Raw genomic sequence first — 20,036 nt, 5'->3', positions numbered from 1 at the left:
AAACTTAATACTCGCTCTCCGGTGTCCCCGAAGTTCGTTGCGGCTCCCGATCCCCATCGCCACTCCCCGTGTCTCCTCTTCTATCTTCTCTAGTCGGCAGATTCGCGTCCACGCATCGTAGTGTGCGACGGCCAGCAGATCGCATGGACGCGACTCTGCCGGCTAGAGAAGAGAGAAGACGCCGGAAACTGCGACTGGGAACGGGAGCCGCGACGAACATCTGGGACACAGGAGGGTGAGTATTAAGTTTATTTGTTTTTTCTGTTTGGCAAACTGCGGGGGGCTGGCTATATGCTACATGGGGGCCGGCTGGCTGTATGCTACATGGGAGCCGGCTGGCTGTATGCTACATGGGAGCCGGCTGGCTGTATGCTACATGGGGGCCGGCTGGCTGTATGCATGCTACATGGGGGCCGGCTGGCTGTATGCATGCTACATGGGGGCCGGCTGGCTGTATGCATGCTACATGGGGGCCGGCTGGCTGTATGCATGCTACATGGGGGCCGGCTGGCTGTATGCATGCTACATGGGGGCCGGCTGGCTGTATGCATGCTACATGGGGGCCGGCTGGCTGTATGCATGCTACATGGGGGCCGGCTGGCTGTATGCATGCTACATGGGGGCCGGCTGGCTGTATGCATGCTACATGGGGGCCGGCTGGCTGTATGCATGCTACATGGGGGCCGGCTGGCTGTATGCATGCTACATGGGGGCCGGCTGGCTGTATGCATGCTACATGGGGGCCGGCTGGCTGTATGCATGCTACATGGGGGCCGGCTGGCTGTATGCATGCTACATGGGGGCCGGCTGGCTGTATGCATGCTACATGGGGGCCGGCTGGCTGTATGCATGCTACATGGGGGCCGGCTGGCTGTATGCATGCTACATGGGGGCCGGCTGGCTGTATGCATGCTACATGGGGGCCGGCTGGCTGTATGCATGCTACATGGGGGCCGGCTGGCTGTATGCATGCTACATGGGGGCCGGCTGGCTGTATGCATGCTACATGGGGGCCGGCTGGCTGTATGCATGCTACATGGGGGCCGGCTGGCTGTATGCATGCTACATGGGGGCCGGCTGGCTGTATGCATGCTACATGGGGGCCGGCTGGCTGTATGCATGCTACATGGGGGCCGGCTGGCTGTATGCATGCTACATGGGGGCCGGCTGGCTGTATGCATGCTACATGGGGGCCGGCTGGCTGTATGCATGCTACATGGGGGCCGGCTGGCTGTATGCATGCTACATGGGGGGCCGGCTGGCTGTATGCATGCTACATGGGGGGCCGGCTGGCTGTATGCATGCTACATGGGGGGCCGGCTGGCTGTATGCATGCTACATGGGGGGCCGGCTGGCTGTATGCATGCTACATGGGGGCCGGCTGGCTGTATGCATGCTACATGGGGGCCGGCTGGCTGTATGCATGCTACATGGGGGCCGGCTGGCTGTATGCATGCTACATGGGGGCCGGCTGGCTGTATGCATGCTACATGGGGGCCGGCTGGCTGTATGCATGCTACATGGGGGCCGGCTGGCTGTATGCATGCTACATGGGGGCCGGCTGGCTGTATGCATGCTACATGGGGGCCGGCTGGCTGTATAATACAGTTTTCTGTGGTAAAATTAGGAGTCTCTGCTTGTACTCAGGTCGGCTTATACTTAAGTATATACGGTATTAATGGAAACACTACAATGGGGCAGATTTACTTACCCAGTCCATTCGCGATCCAGCGGCACGTTCTCTGCGGTGGATTTGGGTCCGGCCGGGATTCACTAAGGTAGTTCCCACGCCGTCCACCAGATGTCGCTGCTGCACTGAATTTCCCCAAGGCCCGCTGGAATGCCCTGAAAGTTTTTCCGAATTCGTCTGGTTTTCGTTCGGCCACGCCCCCGATTGCCGTCGCGTGCATGCCAGCGCCGATGCGCCACAATCCGATCGCGTGCGCCAAAAACCCGGGGCAATTCAGGGGAAATCGGCGCAAATCGGAAATATTCGGGTAACACGCAAATCGCGCCCTTAGTAAATGACCCTCATTGTCTGTATCAGAATTAACAGATTCACATTAATTGTCAAATTGTTAACTTACCATAGGATTTAATGGAAAAAAAAATCTACAATTTTGGTAAAAAGACATAAAAGCTATTTAAATTTAAAAATACATAAAAGCTATTTAGATTGTCTGTAAGCATTAAATTACAAGTTCCTGATTATGACACAACTTAAGCACTGTCTATTTATAGTACAGTATTAGTTACAGTGAATATCGAGCCATGAGATTGCATTTGAATTTAATAGATTTGCTGGGCCTAGGTCATCACTTTAATGTATGGAACAAGTCATTTGGAATGACCTAATGGTTAAGGAAAAGAATTTTACATTAAAAAAATATTTATAAAAATGAATTATAAGGAAAATGGGCAGAGTTGTAGCCCTAGCTCTGCTCTGATCAAATATACAAAGGGTTACAAAATTGGAGCCTGTTTTAAAACTTTGTGGCATTTTAGGGTAGGTTATGCACTCCACTGAAACTGCTCTTTTTAAAGTCTCCAATGATTTCCTGACTGCTAAATTCAAAGGATGACTATTTGCTACTTAATCTTCTGGATCTATTGTCAGCGTTTAGTATTGTGGATCACCAGCTCCTCCTCAGGATATGCTTTGCTCCATTGGCCTAAAGGACACTGCACACTCTTGGTTTTCTTCCTATTTTTGACCGTGTCTCCTTTTCAGGATCTTTCTTCTCATCTTCCCATCAGTGTTGGGGCTCAGTCCTTCTCCCTGTATACTGCTCCCATTGGACAAACCATCAACAGATTTGGTTTCCAGTATCCTCTTTATGCTGATGATACAAAGCTACTGTATATACTTCTGCACGTAACATCACCCCTGCCTTAATCCAAAACACTATTGATTTATCTCTCTCCCGTCTCTAACATCATGTCATCTCTCTTCTTGAATCTTAATCTTTTCAAGACTAAAGTTCTTGTCTTTCTTCTAACTGACCCAACCATGATCTCTCGGTCTGTGGGATCACTATAGCACCCACTGTCTTGGGGTTGTGCTTGATTCTGACCTCTCCTTTTCCCCATACATTTAATCTCTTGCTCACTCTTGTCGCATTCATCTCAGAAACATCTCCAGAATCCGACCATTTCTGACAACTGAAACTTCTAAAATGCTAATTGTTGCACTTATTCACTCTCGACTAGACTACTGTAACTCCCTACTAGTCTTCCACTCACTAAACTCTCTTCTCTACAATCTATTCTTAATGCAGCAGCCAGGTTCATCTTTCGGACCAAACGCTACACAGATGCCTCCAGTTTGTGCCAATCCCTGCACCGGTTGTCTGTCTTGTTCTGTATTCACTTCAAAATAATAACCCTCATCCACAAAGCTCTGCAAAATGCTGTACCTCCCTATCTCTCTCATCTCAGTCAATCGCACTACCCGTGCTCTTTGATCTGCCAGTGATATTAGATTAATCTCTACCTTAATTCGAACCTTTCATACATGCCTCCAGGACTTCTCCCGATTTGCTCCAATTTTTAGGAATGCCCTTCCCCGCACTCTGACTGTTACCCACCCTCCAAAGTTTCAAATCTGCATAGCCTGACTAAGGTGATATACTGCTTTACATTAGTATTGTAGTATATAACATTGATTACAAATGATCACTTGTTTATGTCCCACATGGGACAATGTAAAACTGTAAAAAAAAAAGTTTTAAAAGTGTAAATAAAAAAAAATAAAGATCCCCTAATGCCACATCACATATTAATATCAACTTTTACATTAAAAAAGTGAAAATCGCCACAAAACACAACATATTGGGTATCACCAAATTTAAAAAACGCAATACGATAAGGATATTATAGAGATTAACTCTGTTGTCGTATTCTGTTTGTTATATTTTTAGTTGTTTTAAACTGCTCGACTGATTTCTTATTAGCAGCATTTGTATTTGTTGTTTTTCTCGATGTGATCCAAGGCGTGGTGTTGCTCTAGAATGTTTTGTTCTGATGAAGTGTCAGGTCAGTACGGAGCAGAAAGAGCATGTTTTAATGTTTTGTCACAAACACTTGAAGTCACGCGGTTGTCTTGTTACTTCCTCTAGGAAGTGGTTCTTGCATATCACATACTGTATAGCTGCACAATTTGCCATGGTTTTTTCACTTCTTCCAGAGAAGATGCTATTTATGTCACTGGAGAATTAATCACTAGATTGTTGCAGTGCTCAGCCTATGGAAGAAATTTAACTCCTAAAATTAGCAAAAAATAAAAAGTGGTCTCTGGTCGGCTTCTCCTGAGTGACTTAAAGCCAAATCTAGAGAAGACAAACTCCTAAGGCCACGTTCACATGTTGTGTTCAAGTGTGTTTGGAAATGCAATTCAAATGCAACGTGAAGGGAGCTTTACCCGATCACGTATGTGCTACCACTGAAATGTATGCGATTTGGAAAGAGCACCACATGTTTTGAAGATTCAATGCCGTGTACATTCTGTTACTCTGTGTTGAGATGTAGCATTTGACATGTTCTTCTGTAGCATCTCTTATGCGTAGTAATCAGCAGCTTTTACTGTCCTAACAAAGGCTCATCAAATAGTGCACAGCTTCACATGGAAGCCGAACAGCTGCTTTATTCACAGCCAGGACTCGGGCTGCTCCATACGTCTGACATTTCCTTTCTCATGCTCCAGAATTCTTACACTGCCACTATATAATATATATATATTTATTTCTATGAAGACTACTACAGCATTGTGCGCTACGTACTCTGGATCCCATCTGACGGATGTCATGTTTGCATGGCTTTAGTTTACTGACACTCAAGACGGGTCTCGCATGAGCGTGATATGATGCAACAAATGGTGTTATCATCAAAAACACACATGCTGGCAGGCAGCTTTCCATTTGCATCATACAGGACTAAGTGTTTGTGGATAATATTAATGGCAACTATTTTCAGACTGCACAAATATACTGGAGAAGGATGTTCCTGGTCACATCCTCCATTTCAGAAATAGAATGGTAAGTTTTCTGGGGCTTTGCAGCTTAGCTTGTTGTACTAGTTAAGGTTGTGCCTGTTGATTCCGTTTTGGGAATATGCAACAAAGATTTTCAGTGTGGGAAAAGAATAACAATGCCTTCAGTGCTTCTTTATATAAGCCAGCTCTCTCTACATCAATGTCAGACTTTCAAGAAGCCTTGTGAAATGATGTGGGATAATAGCCAAACCATGAAGTCGATTGTGGAATGTTTTCAGGAAATTTTAATGAAAATCATAAGGTGTGTCCATGTAATGGGCCATAAACCCAGGTGCAATATTGAATCCTTGTGTCAGTGACTGGAAGGTCATCAGCAGCTTGAATTTCCAGATTTTTCCTCTACTATTCTTTAACCCTTTAACGACCAGACCCTTTTTGGCTTTTGTATTTTAATTTTTCACTCCCCTTTACCTTCAAAAATCCATAACTTTTTTATTTTTCTATGTTATTTGCAAAAGAAATTGCACTTCATAGTGATGGTATTTAATATTACATTCTATGTACTGGGAAGTGAGAAAAATAATCCAAATATAGTATTGTTTGTGAAAAAATGCATTCAAGCCATTTTCTTGTGGGCTTTAGTTTGGCATCTTTTACTTTGCGCCCCAAATGTCATGTCTACTACTTTATTCTTTGGGTCGGTATGATCACAGAAATACCAAATTTATATAAGTTTTATAGTATTTTCATACATTTACAAAAATGAAACCCTCCTGTATGAAAAGCCTCCTGGCGTTATTTACTTTTTCATACTTCAGTGTACGGAGCTGTGTGTGGAGTTATTTTTTGTGACTTTTGATTATGTTTTCAATGCTACCATTTTTAGGACTGTAAGGCCTTGTGTTCACTTTTTATTGAAATTTTTATATTTTGCAAAATGGCAATTTTAGGACGCGGCAATACCAAAAATATTTATTTTTACTGTTTATATATCGGTTCTATAGTCATGGTCACTGTCCCATCACCTAACAAGTGGTTCTTTGCCAGAGTTATAATGAGCACATTTAAAGGCAAAGTACATAATATCACACAAGAAATGACTTGCCCAGTCAATCCAGCCAGTGAAACAGATGTGACTGTCAAGTTAGACAATAAAAATAGATCTTACCTTGGAGTGCACTCCATTCTGGTCACTGGTTGGTTCAGACTATGGAGGTCACCTCAATGGTCAAATGTCCACTTTTAGTAGTGGCCCACCCAGCTGACGCCATTTCTGTTAGAGATATTTATCTAGTGCTCCAGCAACCCTTCTCAGTTGTAAGGTGATCTCCAAATTAGTTGTTGTAAGGGAAAACAAAATGGCTGCCATGGATGATGGCGTCTAGGCGAACAAGATGGCGTATGGAGAGAAATCTGATCTATCTCTCAGGGGTGATTTAGAATTTTTAGGTTTTTTAAAAAAAAATTAAATCTTTTTATTTATTTTCTCTTTTAAGACGTCTTGCTGTACTTTAACCCTAGGTTGTCTGATTGATCTTACTATATACTGCCATACTACAGTATGGTAGCATATGTAGAAAATACTTAGCGGCCATGGAGAGGGCTAAGCCCGTGAGCCCTCTCCAATCACCTGCAACACTTTTCTCAACATACTTAGTAGGAGTAACAGAGGACTTGCACAGTATAGAGTTTTATGAAAGAATTACAACAGAATTGTAATAAAGTTAACCCCTTCCCGACGCAACCCTTTTTCGTTTTAGCATTTTTATTTTTCACTCCCCATCTTCAAAAATCTATTACTTTTTCATTTTTCCACGTACAGAGCTCTGTGATGCCTTGTTTTCTGTGTAACATATTGTATTACAAAATGGTGGTATTTAGTATTCCATTCCGTGTACTGGGAAGTGGGAAAAAAATTCCAAATGCAGTGAAATTGGTGAAAAATATATTTGCGCAGTTTGGATTTGGCTTAGATTTTACGGATTTCACTGTGCATCACAAATGACATGTCTACTTTTTTCTTTGGGTCGGTACAATCACAGGGATACCATATTTGTATAAGTTATATGTTTGCATACATTTCCAAAAGGTTAATGTGCTGGGTTCTCTTTAAGGATTTCTACCTGTTAGCCGAACAAAATTGGCTACAAAAAGCTTTAACCTGTAGAGCCCGACATGTATGTGTTACTTGTACAGCCCGTTTGAGTTAAATGTAAACTGTGCAATGCGCTGACTCATTGCAGTTATTTATTTTATTGCACCACAGATCCACAATTACAATATATTTTGTATAGTAACTTTCTCCAGTGAGGTTCGAATGTATGTTAAAGGCTTGTACCAGGTATTTTTGTTACCGTATATACTCGAGTATAAGCCGAGTTTTCCAGCACATTTTTTTATGCTGAAAATTTCCCACTCTGCTTATACTCGGGTATATAAAAAAAAAACAAAAAAAAACTGAGTACTCGCCATTCTAACACCCCAAGAGGCTTCTCTTCTATCTTCATGTGCGCTGGCTCCATTGGCAGCGTCTCTTCTTTCCTCGCTGCTGACATCACAGTCATAAGCCGGCTGTCGCGGACCTGCAGCCGGCACACATGAAGAGAGAAAAGCCGCTGCCCATTGAGCTGTTGCGGACCTGGAGCAGCGTCTGCGAACATTGAGAAAGAAGAGGAGCTGCCCAGGGCATCGGAATGGTGAGTACTCAGTTTTGTTTTGTTTTTCCGGCAGACTATATGCTACAGGGGGGCTAGCAGGCTATGTACGCTACAGGGGGGCTGGCAGGCTATGTACGCTACAGGGGGGCTGGCAGGCTATGTACGCTACAGGGGGGCTGGCAGGCTATGTACGCTACAGGGGGGCTGGCAGGCTATGTACGCTACAGGGAGATGCCCGTCTATTATACTGGGGACGCTGTGACCAATGCATTTCCCACCCTAGCCTCATACTCGAATCAATAGGTTTTGCCAGTTTTTGGTGGAAAAACTAGGTGCCTCGGCTTATACTCGAGTATATACGATACCTCCTTTCCACATGATACCGAACAACAATGAGAACAGTGTTTTGATTCTCTCCATTTTAATGAAGCTGAAGATTTGCTGTATTTGGCAATCCCATAGACTATGAACTGCAGTGCAGGAGATAGGACAGGCATGTGGCCTGCAATTTTTGGTGGAATGCATTGGTAGCGAGAACAGTTCCCTGTGCTTGTGAAGGGTTGGGTCCATTCTTGTGATTGGTGGGGTTCCCAGTAATCTGTGGTAACAGGATAACAATAATGCTTGATACAACCCCTTAAGTTACTATTTATGTAGATATAAAGTGGGGGCCTCCATTTGCATAAGCTCTTAGAAGTATACAGGGGGAAGTGTGCTAGCTGTTATATTTTGGATGTGCACTATCCATTTTCTTATGATCAAGTGCATGTAGCCTAACTTCCATAACTTCCATATTCATTTTCTTTGTGTGAAAGACACGTGACCTGTAGTCACATAAAAGATGATGAAACAAATAGGATAATTAGGTTTTCAGTGCTTCTAACTACTTAGTCAAGAAAAAAATGATGCCTGGACCTGCAGGCCTCTTCAAGATGACACAGTTTAACACTGTGCCCAAGTGATTCTATGGTGTGCTTTCTCATCAGGAGCTGCTCAGGCTACTTCTATTGAGCTATGTTAAGGCAGATGCAGAGTAAATCACGCTGCATGTAATTCAATAAAGGATAAGAGAGTGAAATACCCATATCTCATGGAAATCACTCTCCACTGGGTAATTTTCCTTAATTAGGGAATAGCTGTACAGGTCATTTGTGCTCACATGCAGGTCTACAGGGAATTCAGGATGACGCTGGGAAGGAAGTATATGTTTTCTAATGTAGGACATGATGTTTCCAACCTGCATCTAGGACTAGTATTTATTATTCAGGTATTATATGTGTGTGTGTGTGTGTATCTTCCCCAGGGAAGAATGTACAGAATTATAGGCCTCTTTCACAATGGTGTATTCTCATCCAGGCAAGCTTACAGCCACACGCTAAATACAGCAGGGTTGAGCGCTTCTCACCCCTCCCCTCTCCATAAAGAGGAGTGCGACACAGCCGTACAAAAGGGGAAAGATATGACAAGCTATCGTCCATTCATATGGGTGGACCTATTACCCTTAAAAATGCATGTGGCTGTATACTACCCATACAAAACACAATACGGCACGGGTAGCATACAACGGAAAAAGACATTGTCTGAAAGAGGCCTTAAAGAGAACCCGTCGGGCATATTAACCCCCTAAACTAAATATATTTTCATAAACTGCCATTAGAAAGCATTGCCTCTATCCCTTCATTGTCCCTCTACATGGCTGTAATCTTAAGCAATAAGGCCTAAAGCTGTATGCAAATGACCTGTGAGATGTCCAGTGAGACATTATCATATTCAAGCTGTCCAGCTTATTCATGAGTGGGAGGCACAGCCACACCCCAGTGCTTGACTGACAGCCTGTATAATGGTGTGAGATGGCATTATAATGGCAAAGCTCCATGTGCTTCCTGTTGCTGTCGGCCCCTTCAGCCTGTGTGTATGAGATACTCCTATACTCATGACTGACCGCCTGTATAATGATGTGAGGTATAATGGTGTAATGGCTCTTCCATGTGCTTCCTGGTTCTGGTGGCCACGCCCTCTGCAGCCAGTGTGTGTGTATGAGATACTCCTATACACATGACTGACAGCCTGTATAATGGTCTCATGGGTCCTCCATGTGTTTCCTGGTGCTGGCGCCCCTGCAGCCTGTGTGTCTATAAGAGAGATACAACAGCTCCAGGCAGCCATGTTATAGCAGAACATGTCAGGTACTTGTGCAGCTGATGTCTGTGTCTTACGCATGTGTATGGGAGGATGCAGCATGTCAGAAGATAAAGCACAGACACTAGCAATGCTTTACTGTACATTACACTCAGACATGAGCAGGGGGAGGAGAGGGGAGGTATAACAGGGGTGACATCACTGCCTCTGACCATGTGACCAACCTCATTTACATAATAAAGAAAATATTATTTCGCCATGATTAATGTATGAATTGATTAGATAAAGGCTGGGATGGGATCCTTGTGAGCTGCTCCAACAGGTAGAGGTGACAGAAATGGTGACAGAGACCTGATGACATGTGTCCTTTAAGATGACACAAATTATCTGTTAATGCAATGTAAAGGATCTGGAGAACCAGTCAAGTTTTCTAGAAGTTCAGAATTTTGCTACTTATTTAATGGACAAAAGTATCTGGAAGAGAGAATATTGTCACATGATCTTAGGCCTGCCATTTATTAGGCGTAGAGTATCATCCTGCAAAAGCTGTTGAAATATTAGTAGTCATAATTGTTTTACCAATAATATAATTGACCTGCTTTCCGGTCATACAGTATTTACACATGACACACTGTACACTCCTCTCTCTAATCCACCTTTAGTAGTGGTTCCTGCGATTAGACAGCTGTAAAGCAACAGGAAACACATCTGTCACCTGACCTATAGATAGCATCTTTGGATGACTTATTGCTGGAAGTCTGTGAGTAAACATGATACAATACAGTCTATTGTGAAAGAAAACATTTATTTTTACTATACAAATAATTGATGTGAACTGTAAATCAGAAATTATTCAACATCCTTTAAAATGATATGGAATATTATTCTTCAGTAAACTTTCATGTTGTATAGCCAATTGAGAGGACACGTGTATTCCCGTTGGAAAATATGAGATGTTCAGATTATACGTACTTGTACAACAGAGACTGTTTCTGATCCATCTATTGTAGTGCAAATTACAAATAAAATGGTTTGTTACATCCGTTGCTGTTTTTGCTGTGTGTGTGCTTCCCCCTGCTGGTGTTGCTGGTGAATAACACCATGTATTTTATTTTTTTCAGGAGCAGAATGCAGTGGAGATAATATTTTAATTAAAGCCTGTGGGTTCAGTTCATGCAGTTGTATCCTTGTATATAAAAGTACGACTACAGTTCTGGCATGATTTAATTAGAAACTTGTATCATTTTGGGAATTGCTAGCAACATTTAAAAAAAAATCCTTTTACAACCGTCAGGATTGTGAAGTCGGAATAAAATGGTCCGACTCCAACAAATTTTTACAAGTAGTTCACTGCAGTATTTGCGGAATATTTTTTTATGGAATTCCCTATAATGTCTTTCCTATTCCTGATCCAAGGGTGTAGGCTTTAAGTTGAGAGTGAAAAACTAAGAGTGATCATGAAAACTGGATTAAGGCAGGATTGTCCAGATCTCTGCCTCAGACTGACCTGGGGACCTTCAATAAACCGCAATAGTCCGGCAAAGAAGACTGAACCCCATAATCGCATTGCAGGGTCCATGGCGGACGAGGGAGGGAACCCCCTCCCTCACCAGGTACATAGATCCCATGGTCACAGCATTTAATTGCGGGATCTAAGGGATTAAACAGTCCCTAACAGAATGTTCATATGACGGCCGGATCACTACTTTTCCCCTGTGCAGAACTTGGGCTAGGCCGAAGGAAAAAACCTGTTTGCCTAGCCCAAGGCCCCTTGGTTACTGAGGTAGGAACCCATATGTGTGGTCACTAAGGAGTTAATCTTGCCCCATATTTATATGGAAGTCTGGTATGGGGAAATTGCAATGGGGAAAAAGGGGGAAATTGCAATGGGGAAAAAGAAAACATATCATGTTTTACACAACTTACTGTGTGACATAAAGAACTTGATATGTTTTCTGTGCTCAGATGATTACAGTACAGTAATACAGTTCTCTATATGCATGATATTAAAGTTTTTCTTTATTTGGAAGTTTTTGCACTCTTTTGAATGCTTGGGGCCTAAAGGTTAGACACGACAGGTTATATCATAGTATAGTTAAATGCTTTATGCTCTATATCTTGTACTATTGTAGAAAAAGTAACTTGACAATCTTGGTCTTTGTATGCAAGTAACTAGAACTACACCAGTAGCTACAGTTTGTGGTGGCTTCCAGGAAGAGCTGTTTGACATGTCGAGGAGACCTGCCTTTTCTCAGAAGCTGTATTTATATATATATTTTATGAATGTGGCCTCTTATCTTCTACATCTTAAAAAAAATACTGATACTATATTTAGAATAAAAGGTTTATTATCATACAAAAATGCTAACGGCATGGATAATGTTTCACTTGCTTGTAGTGAGCTCGTAATGTTTCTCATGCAGTGGGTGTCCCTGCCCTTTTCTAGGATGTGAGTGTGAGATGTGCGAGTGAGATGTAAATGTAATCTTAAAACTTTGGAGACCGTTTTGGTTGTTTCCATCCTGTTGATGTGCCACTTCTAAATCACACTGCTCACTTTTTGTACAGCTAATGGGGAATTTGGCAATGTTATCAGTATTATTTGCAAGAAGCTTAGGTGGTGTATTGCAATATAAAGTATATAATAGAACTAAATCCATTTGTCTCATTGTCTTAAACCCTTTCAGGATCCGTGATGTAATAGCGCTGTATATAGCGCTGCACGCGGGTGCATGGAGAGGGCTCACGAGCTGAACCCTCTCTATGGCTGGTAAGTTTAACCCTGTAACTGAAAATGGTGCTCGAATTTGAAAATGGCACTTTTTTGCCATTTTGAAAAATATTAAAAATACAATAAAAAGGGATCAGAAGGTTGTACAGCCTTAAAAATGCTAGCATTGAAAACTTCATCAGAAGTTCATCAGAAAAATGACACCACCAGTTATTGTCAGAAGACGGCAAAATCTAAAAAAAAAAAATTTGTACAGGAGGTTTTAATTTTTGGAAATGTAGGAAAACATTATAAAATCTTTACAAATTTGGTATCCCCGTAATCGCAATATCCCAAAGAATAAAGTAGACATATCATTTGTGGGGCACAGTGAAAGCTGTAAAATGCATGCCCACAAGAAAACAGCACAAATGCAATTTTTCACCAATTTCACTGCATTTAGAATTTTTTTTCCCGCTTCCCAGTACATGGCATGGAAGAATAAAATACCATTACTATGAAGTGCAGTTTGCTACGCAGAAAACAAGCCATCACAGAGCTCTTTATTGTTTAAAAAAGAAAAAAAGTAATATATTTCTGATTGTGGGGAGTGAAAAATAGAAAAAAAAAAAGGGCATGGTCCTTAAAGGGTTAAAGAATATATCCACCGTGTCTCTTAAAGTCTGCTGACTTATACAGTGGGATGCTATGCAGCAGAAGCGTAACAGTAAGGAGATGAGGGCCCCCAGCTGTCAAAGACTGGGCAGGGCAATTGTTATATTAAATTGAGGCAGCCATGGGCCCCCTCTTAGTGTGACACACGGTCGCTTCCCTCTCTGTCCCTTCATCTGTCACATTATCTGAACAGAAAGCTCTTTCCTCCACTCAGTACCCACCACCCACCCACCAGGCCGGGTGTAACTGCCTGCAAGGGGCCTGTAGGTCCATGCTATTACTGGCAGCAATGGACAACACAATGGAGGAAATGTTCCCAGAAGCTGGGTCTGTAATATGACACCAGCTGTCAGAACAGTGAAGGAGAAAACCTGAAAATCCAGATGTTGTCCTGTGCCCAAGTACCTAAAAGCAGGGATGACAGGTAAAGTTCCTAACACACTCCATCTACAGTGTATCAGCTGGAGAGGTAAGGCTGCATTCACACGACCGTATGGGGGGGGATCTACGGCCGCAAACTTGCCGCCATACATATGTCCCCCATAGACAGGAATGAGCGATATGGGGCCACACGACATGTCCTATCTCTCCTCGTGTGCACGGCCGTACACTGTGTACGGGAGTGTGTACAAATATACCATAGGAGAGATACCATAGAGGTCTGTTGTGCACAATCACGATGCAATGAGCCCACCATGTCTCACCACACCATGAGCACCTGGGCGGCCGTGCTGCATATTGCAGAACAGGTCCTTTTTACATGCCCCTGTTGCAGTATGGCCACCGAGCTGTGCCTGTCTGAATCAGGCCACAAACAGGGGAATGCCTTTAAGTCTTATATACCACTACTGACCTGCAGTTGTTTCATTTGAGGGTAAAGCTTTTTACTCTGCTTTCTAAAATACTTTAAATCAGAAACCACCTTTTAAGAGCTGACAAATGGAGAAATCGTGAAGCTTTGGGCAATATTAGGAGTACTACTGGCAGTGCACATCTGTCTTGCACCTGAATTCCCTGAACACCCGAGATCACGGAAAAGTTAATCTTGTGGTTTTAGACTGCAGTTTTTTATAGGCCAATATACAATGCCAAGCCCAGATAGGACTTTGCACATAAAAAAACATTCCCCTTCATCTAGGAATTTCAATTAGTTTATCGCATGTGCTTCTAAATTCAACATGTTTGAAGGTTTGTGTTATTTACTTTTAGATTATCTTTCTATTTTACAGCATAACCAAAATTTGAGTCTAGAGAATTGTAGACAAGTTGCTATTGTGCCAGCACCATATTGTACTTCTGTGGTTAAAGGACACCTGTCATCAGGTCTTGTCCTGTCACCTCTACCTGTTGGAGCAGCTCACAAGGATCCCATCCCAGCCTTTATCTAGTTATTTCATACATTAATCATTGTAAAATCATCTATTTTTTATCATGTAAATGAGGCTGGTCACATGGTCAGAGGCAGTGATGTCACCACTGTTACCCCTCCCCTCTCCTCCCCCTGCTCATGTCTGTGTGTAATGTATAGTAAAGCATGGCTATTGTGTGTGCTGCATCTGCTGACATGCTGCATCCTCCTAATATACAGGTGAGAGACACAGACATCAGCTACACATGAATCTGACATGTTCTGCTGTAACATGGCTGCCTGGAGCTGCTGTATCTCTCCTATACACACACACACATGCACACACAGGCTGCAGGGGGTTTGGCCACCAGCACCAGGAAGCACATCATTATACAGCCTCACATCATTACACAGGCTGTCAGTCAAGCACTGGGGGCGTGGCTGTGCCTCCCACTCATGAATAGAGTGGACAGCTAGAATATGCTAATGCTTCATTGGACATTTCACAGGTCATTTGCATACAGCTTTAGGACCTCATTGCTTAGGTTTACAGGCCTGTAGAGGTATAATTAAAGGATAGAGGCAATGCTCTCTAATGGCAGTTTATGAAAATATATTTAGTTTAGGGGGGTTATTTTGCATGACGGGTTCTCTTTAACTGTTACTAATGGTAAATGTGGATGTTTGTGTTTTCCACCAATAGTCTATAATCTTTTTGGATATGGCAATTAAGTAGAGTCCATGTATAAGAGTCTCAACTTTGTGTAATTATTTACATTTGTAAGTTGAACTTTTTGATGCCGAACTGCTTGTTTCATTCTGAAATATAATTTATCATAATTGTTTTATTTTAAATGTTATATTAGAAGAGCAATTCTTTGCATGTGATGCTGTTTTTTGCATATTGTCTTGCATATTCTGCGTAGATCATAAGCTCCTGGCAGCAGGGCCGTCATTTCTTTTGTTTCAACTGATGCTTACGATTCATTAATTTTTTTGTCATAGTTTGAAATACGGTAAATGCAAAATTAATTAAAAAACTATGACGTATAGAATGATGTTGGTTGTGTAGCCAATGTCTGGTTTCTTCTTTCACACCATATGCTATAACAGTTTAACTCCTCCAAAACACATATCAACTTCATTGCAGGCCGTTCTTAAAAGGAGCAGCTAACATCGTTTCAGTGATTGCTCCATTAACACAGGTGTGAGTGTTGATGAGGACAGGGCTGGAGATCAATCTGTCATGATTAAGTAAGAATCATACCACTGGACACCTTAAAAGGAGGCTGGTGCTTGGCATCATTGTTTCTCTTCTGTTAACCATGGTTATCTTTAAAGAAACACGTGCAGTCATCATTACACCTCAGTCAACAATCTATCGCATCATCAAGGAATTCAAGGAGAGAGGTTCCGTTGTTGCCAAAGAGGCTCCAGGGCACCCAAGAAGGACCAGCAAGCGGCAGGACCATCTCTTAAGTGTTTCAGCTTCGGGATCGGGCTACCAGCAGTGCAGAGCTTGCTCAGGCAGGTGTGAGTGCATCTGAAAGCACTATGAGGCAGAGACTCTTGGAGCAAGGCCTGGTGTCAAGGAGCGCAGCAAAGAAGCCACTTTTCTCCAGAAAAAACATCGGAGACAGACTGATATTCTACAAAAGGTACAGGGAGTGGACTGCTGAGAACTGGGGTAAAGTCATTTTCTCTGATAAATCCCCTTTCCGATTGTTTGGAACATTTGGAAAACAGCTTGTTCGGAGAAGACAAGGTGAGTGATACCACCAGTCTTGTCTCATGCCAACCGTAAAGCATTCTGCAACCATGTGTGGGGTTGCTTCTCAGCCAAGGGAATCGGCTCTCACATTCTTGCCTAAAAACGCATGCATGAATAAAGAATGGTACCAGAATGTCCTCCAAGAGCAACTTCTCCCAACCGTCCAAGAGCAGTTTGGTGATCAACAATGCCTTTTCCAGCATGATGGAGCACCTTGACATAAAGTAAAGGTGACAACTAAATGGCTCAGGGAACAAAACATAGAGATTTTGGGTTCATGGCCTGGAAACTCCCCAGATCTTAATCCCATTGAGAACTTGTGGTCAATCATCAAGAGACGGGTGGACAAACAAAAACCAACAAATTGTGACAAAATGCAAGCATTGATTGTGCAAGAATGGACTGCTATCAGTCAGGATTTGCTCCAGAAGTTGATTGAGAGCACACCAAGGAGAATTGCAGAGGTCCTGAAGAAGGGTCAACACTGCAAACATTGACTTGCTGCATTAACTCATTCTAACTGTCAATAAAAGCTTTTGTTACTGATAATATGATTGCACTTGTATTTCTGTATGTGATAAAAACATCTGACAAACTCATAAAAACCAGAGGGAAACAGATCATTTGAAAATATAATATTTGTGTCATTCTCAAAACTTAATTATATTACAAAAAAATGGACCAGTTGTCACGGCAGGGGGTTTATTACACAAACGGACGTAAAGCTGCCATTGGCAGAGAAAATACCCATATCCGGACAAAGAAATGTGTGTCTTATTGTAGAACGTCAAATTTATTAAACGTCAAATTAAAAAAGAGAAAAGTGTGTGTAGAACCATTGCTACAAATTGCTTTAGAGAGTGGAATTTTAAAAGCACAGTAGAGTGGGCTCAATGGGTCAACGAGGGGTACTCACTCCCTATTAAAGTATTGCATTAGTATCATGCATGTAAACTAGGGTCTTTCGGGCACAGTTATGGCGTATGGGCAGAGTGTAAGACTCCGCTGGATTTCCAGCATATGGGGTTGCTATTAGGTAGCTTGGTCTCAAGTGTGGTGACTAGCTATTCGCCTTACCTCAGTCCTCACAGGGATAATACTGTATAGATTCAGATGGACATCTCACTGATATCCATGTATAGGAGTAGATGGACCAGTTGCTACTGTCCCCCTGTAAGTGTATATTGGTTGGTCATATACAATGACCAGAGCCCTACACAGCAGGAGTCAGTGAGTAGATAACGTACTGCTAGCCAAACTATGTCGTATCTGAGAGGTACATGCTAACTGATTATATGCTGTGAATTTGACCCAGAGCCTGTCTGTACTGCTGATTAAAAATAAGTTACACAAGAGGGGGGCTCTTGTGATAAATGTGACGTTTTACAATAAGACACACATTTCTTTGTCCGGATATGGGTATTTTCTCTGCCAATGGCAGCTTTACGTCCATTCTCAAAACTTATAGCCATGACTGTATAGGACCATTTCAATGATACAACTTTTGAAACAATTTTCTTATTTATTCTTTTTTTTTTTAATACTAATTCCTTACCATTGTAGCTTATTTTGATTTGTAAAGCAGATTGTCCATTTGTTAATAATTTTAGATAAATGACTACTCCTGTGACAGTATGCATTTATTCTAGAAATGTTATTTTAGTCCAAATAGAGCGATTGCTTTTCTTATTGCTAGTATATATACATTTCACTAGAGGGCACCAGAGTCTTTGTGGAAGGTACTGTTTGTGCTTGGGACTTGCAAGGAATTGCATTGTGCTGTGATCTTTTACTGACCTGCTCCATAGTCGGAGGATTCTTTGTCATGCAGCCGGCTTCTTGGCTGTTTAACCCTATCAAAACCAATTTATTTTTTTTATCAGTTTCCTTTTTTACTCCTCCCTTCTATAAGGCATGAGTTTTTTTTATGTTGAATCATTTTTATTGACAAAAGAAATAAACAGTAAACAATGAACAATAAAACCGTATATAGCCACAGGAAGACATGTAGCACATCATAATATGTCATACATGGAGCGAAACATGTTCCCATAGGATTTTGCATAACCCACTCAAGGGACCCCAACTTTAAGACAATTTTAAGGCAGTCGGTAAGGACGCATGAGTTTTTTTCTTTTTTTTTTTTTAAGTTTACTAAGCTGTATGTTGGCTTGTGATATGCAATATGTGAGCTAAATTGTATTTTCTAGTGGCACCATTTAATATTCTGTGCCATGTACTGGGATGCTGGAAAATAATTCCAAAGGCAGTAGATTTTGAAAAAAATACAGTTGCACCATTTTCTTATGGGCTTTATTTGTATAGCTTTCAATGTGTGGGCGACATGACGCCTCTCCTTTATTCTTTGGATCATTATTACAATATACAATATTATACACTTTTATACAATATACAACTGTATTGCAGTATATTGTAGATATATTGCTCCTATATTATAGTCTGGCTGGCTGTCATAAATACTTCTGACACCTATAGGAGCCTTTAATAGTCTCCCAGCTGTCACTGCACTACTTGACGCAGGCCACCATTTAAAGATGGCGGTGCCCAGCACCATACCTGTTGAATGCACGGTTGGATCCAACCACGGCATCCAACAAGTTAACTGCTGTGATCAGTGTCTGCACTGACTGCGGAAGTTCCCGGTATGTGTCAGCTGTGTAATACATTCCATATCCTACCCAAGGTGGCTGCTAGTTTAATGTGGCAAAATCCAGACACATTTAATAGTTAATAGTATCATAATGGGGACCTCAGTCAAAAATTATACATCGCTGAGCTAAATAAGACTAAGGAAGTGACATTGAGGAACTTTGAGTGACAAAAATATGCCATTATTAACAGGAATTGAGAACATAACGAAGAACTATGCAGCTGCAGTACGGGAGACTAGGTGAAAATGAAGCTCTGACAGTTTGCCAGAGATGTTGTTGTAACTTTCTATTACTTCCCAAATACCACACATGATTTCATAGATAAAGAAGTAAAGTTTATCTGTAGCCTATCTAATATAGAAAGAAGGCAGTGTACCTATTGTGAATTTTTGCATTAGAATAATATAAACCAGGGACACTAATTCATAGATCCAGACACAGTGACTAGTGATCTTTTTATATTTGTTACCAGAAGCCCGCTGTAGATTCACAGGCTGTTACACTGTAGGAGAATGGCTCAGCCTCTTCCTGCTACATTAGCACTTCCTCTTCCCTCTGCCTGCTATGATCTTGTAAAGGGGGAAGTGCTCCTGCACAGTGTAACAGCTGTTAGTGCCCCCCAGATCCATTCTTACTCCTTCGTCTAATTTTAAAATTTGATTTTATCTCATTACAAAGAGAGATATAACTGGCCCTGAACTGCAACATTCTCAGTCCCACTGCACTGGTCTCTTGAAAAATATTTTTGAAGTCACAGCAGGGTGCCAAATAGCAGAGCAAACCTGTCAATTTTTCCTGTTTTTAAAGAGGTTTTCCCCTATCAGCAAATAAATGTTACTGTTTGTATAATGAAAAGTTGTACAATTTTCCAATATACTTTCTGTATCAATTTCTCACAGTTTTCTAGATCTCTGCTTGCTGTCCTTCTGTAGAAAGCATCTATGTTAACTTCCAGTACATAGAAATCTGACCATGGTCACACAGGTGCACAGCTTGTTATATCACACGGCTCTGATTACTCTCTGTGATATAATGGGCTGCGCACCTGTGTGACCATGGTCAGATCTCTGTCCA

At 42.0% G+C, this 20,036-nt stretch overlaps 1 protein-coding gene across 9 annotated transcripts in view; it reads left to right on the top strand.

Annotated features, from left to right (window-relative positions):
* Window positions 1-20,036, top strand: part of OSBPL8 (oxysterol binding protein like 8) — a 153,438-nt gene that overhangs the window by 64,277 nt on the left and 69,125 nt on the right. Inside the window, exon 1 of one of the 9 annotated variants that reach the window (XM_072146774.1) lies at window positions 4,909-5,033. The exons of the other annotated variants lie outside the window; for them this stretch is intronic. The gene's annotated coding sequence lies outside the window, so the exon portion shown is untranslated. Of the gene's footprint in view, window positions 1-4,908; window positions 5,034-20,036 lie in introns of those variants that run through there. 9 annotated transcript variants of the gene reach the window in all.

Source organism: Engystomops pustulosus, chromosome 4 (assembly GCF_040894005.1).
Source record: "Engystomops pustulosus chromosome 4, aEngPut4.maternal, whole genome shotgun sequence".
Classification (NCBI taxonomy): domain Eukaryota; kingdom Metazoa; phylum Chordata; class Amphibia; order Anura; family Leptodactylidae; genus Engystomops; species Engystomops pustulosus.
This window is presented reverse-complemented; position numbering and strand designations above follow the sequence as displayed.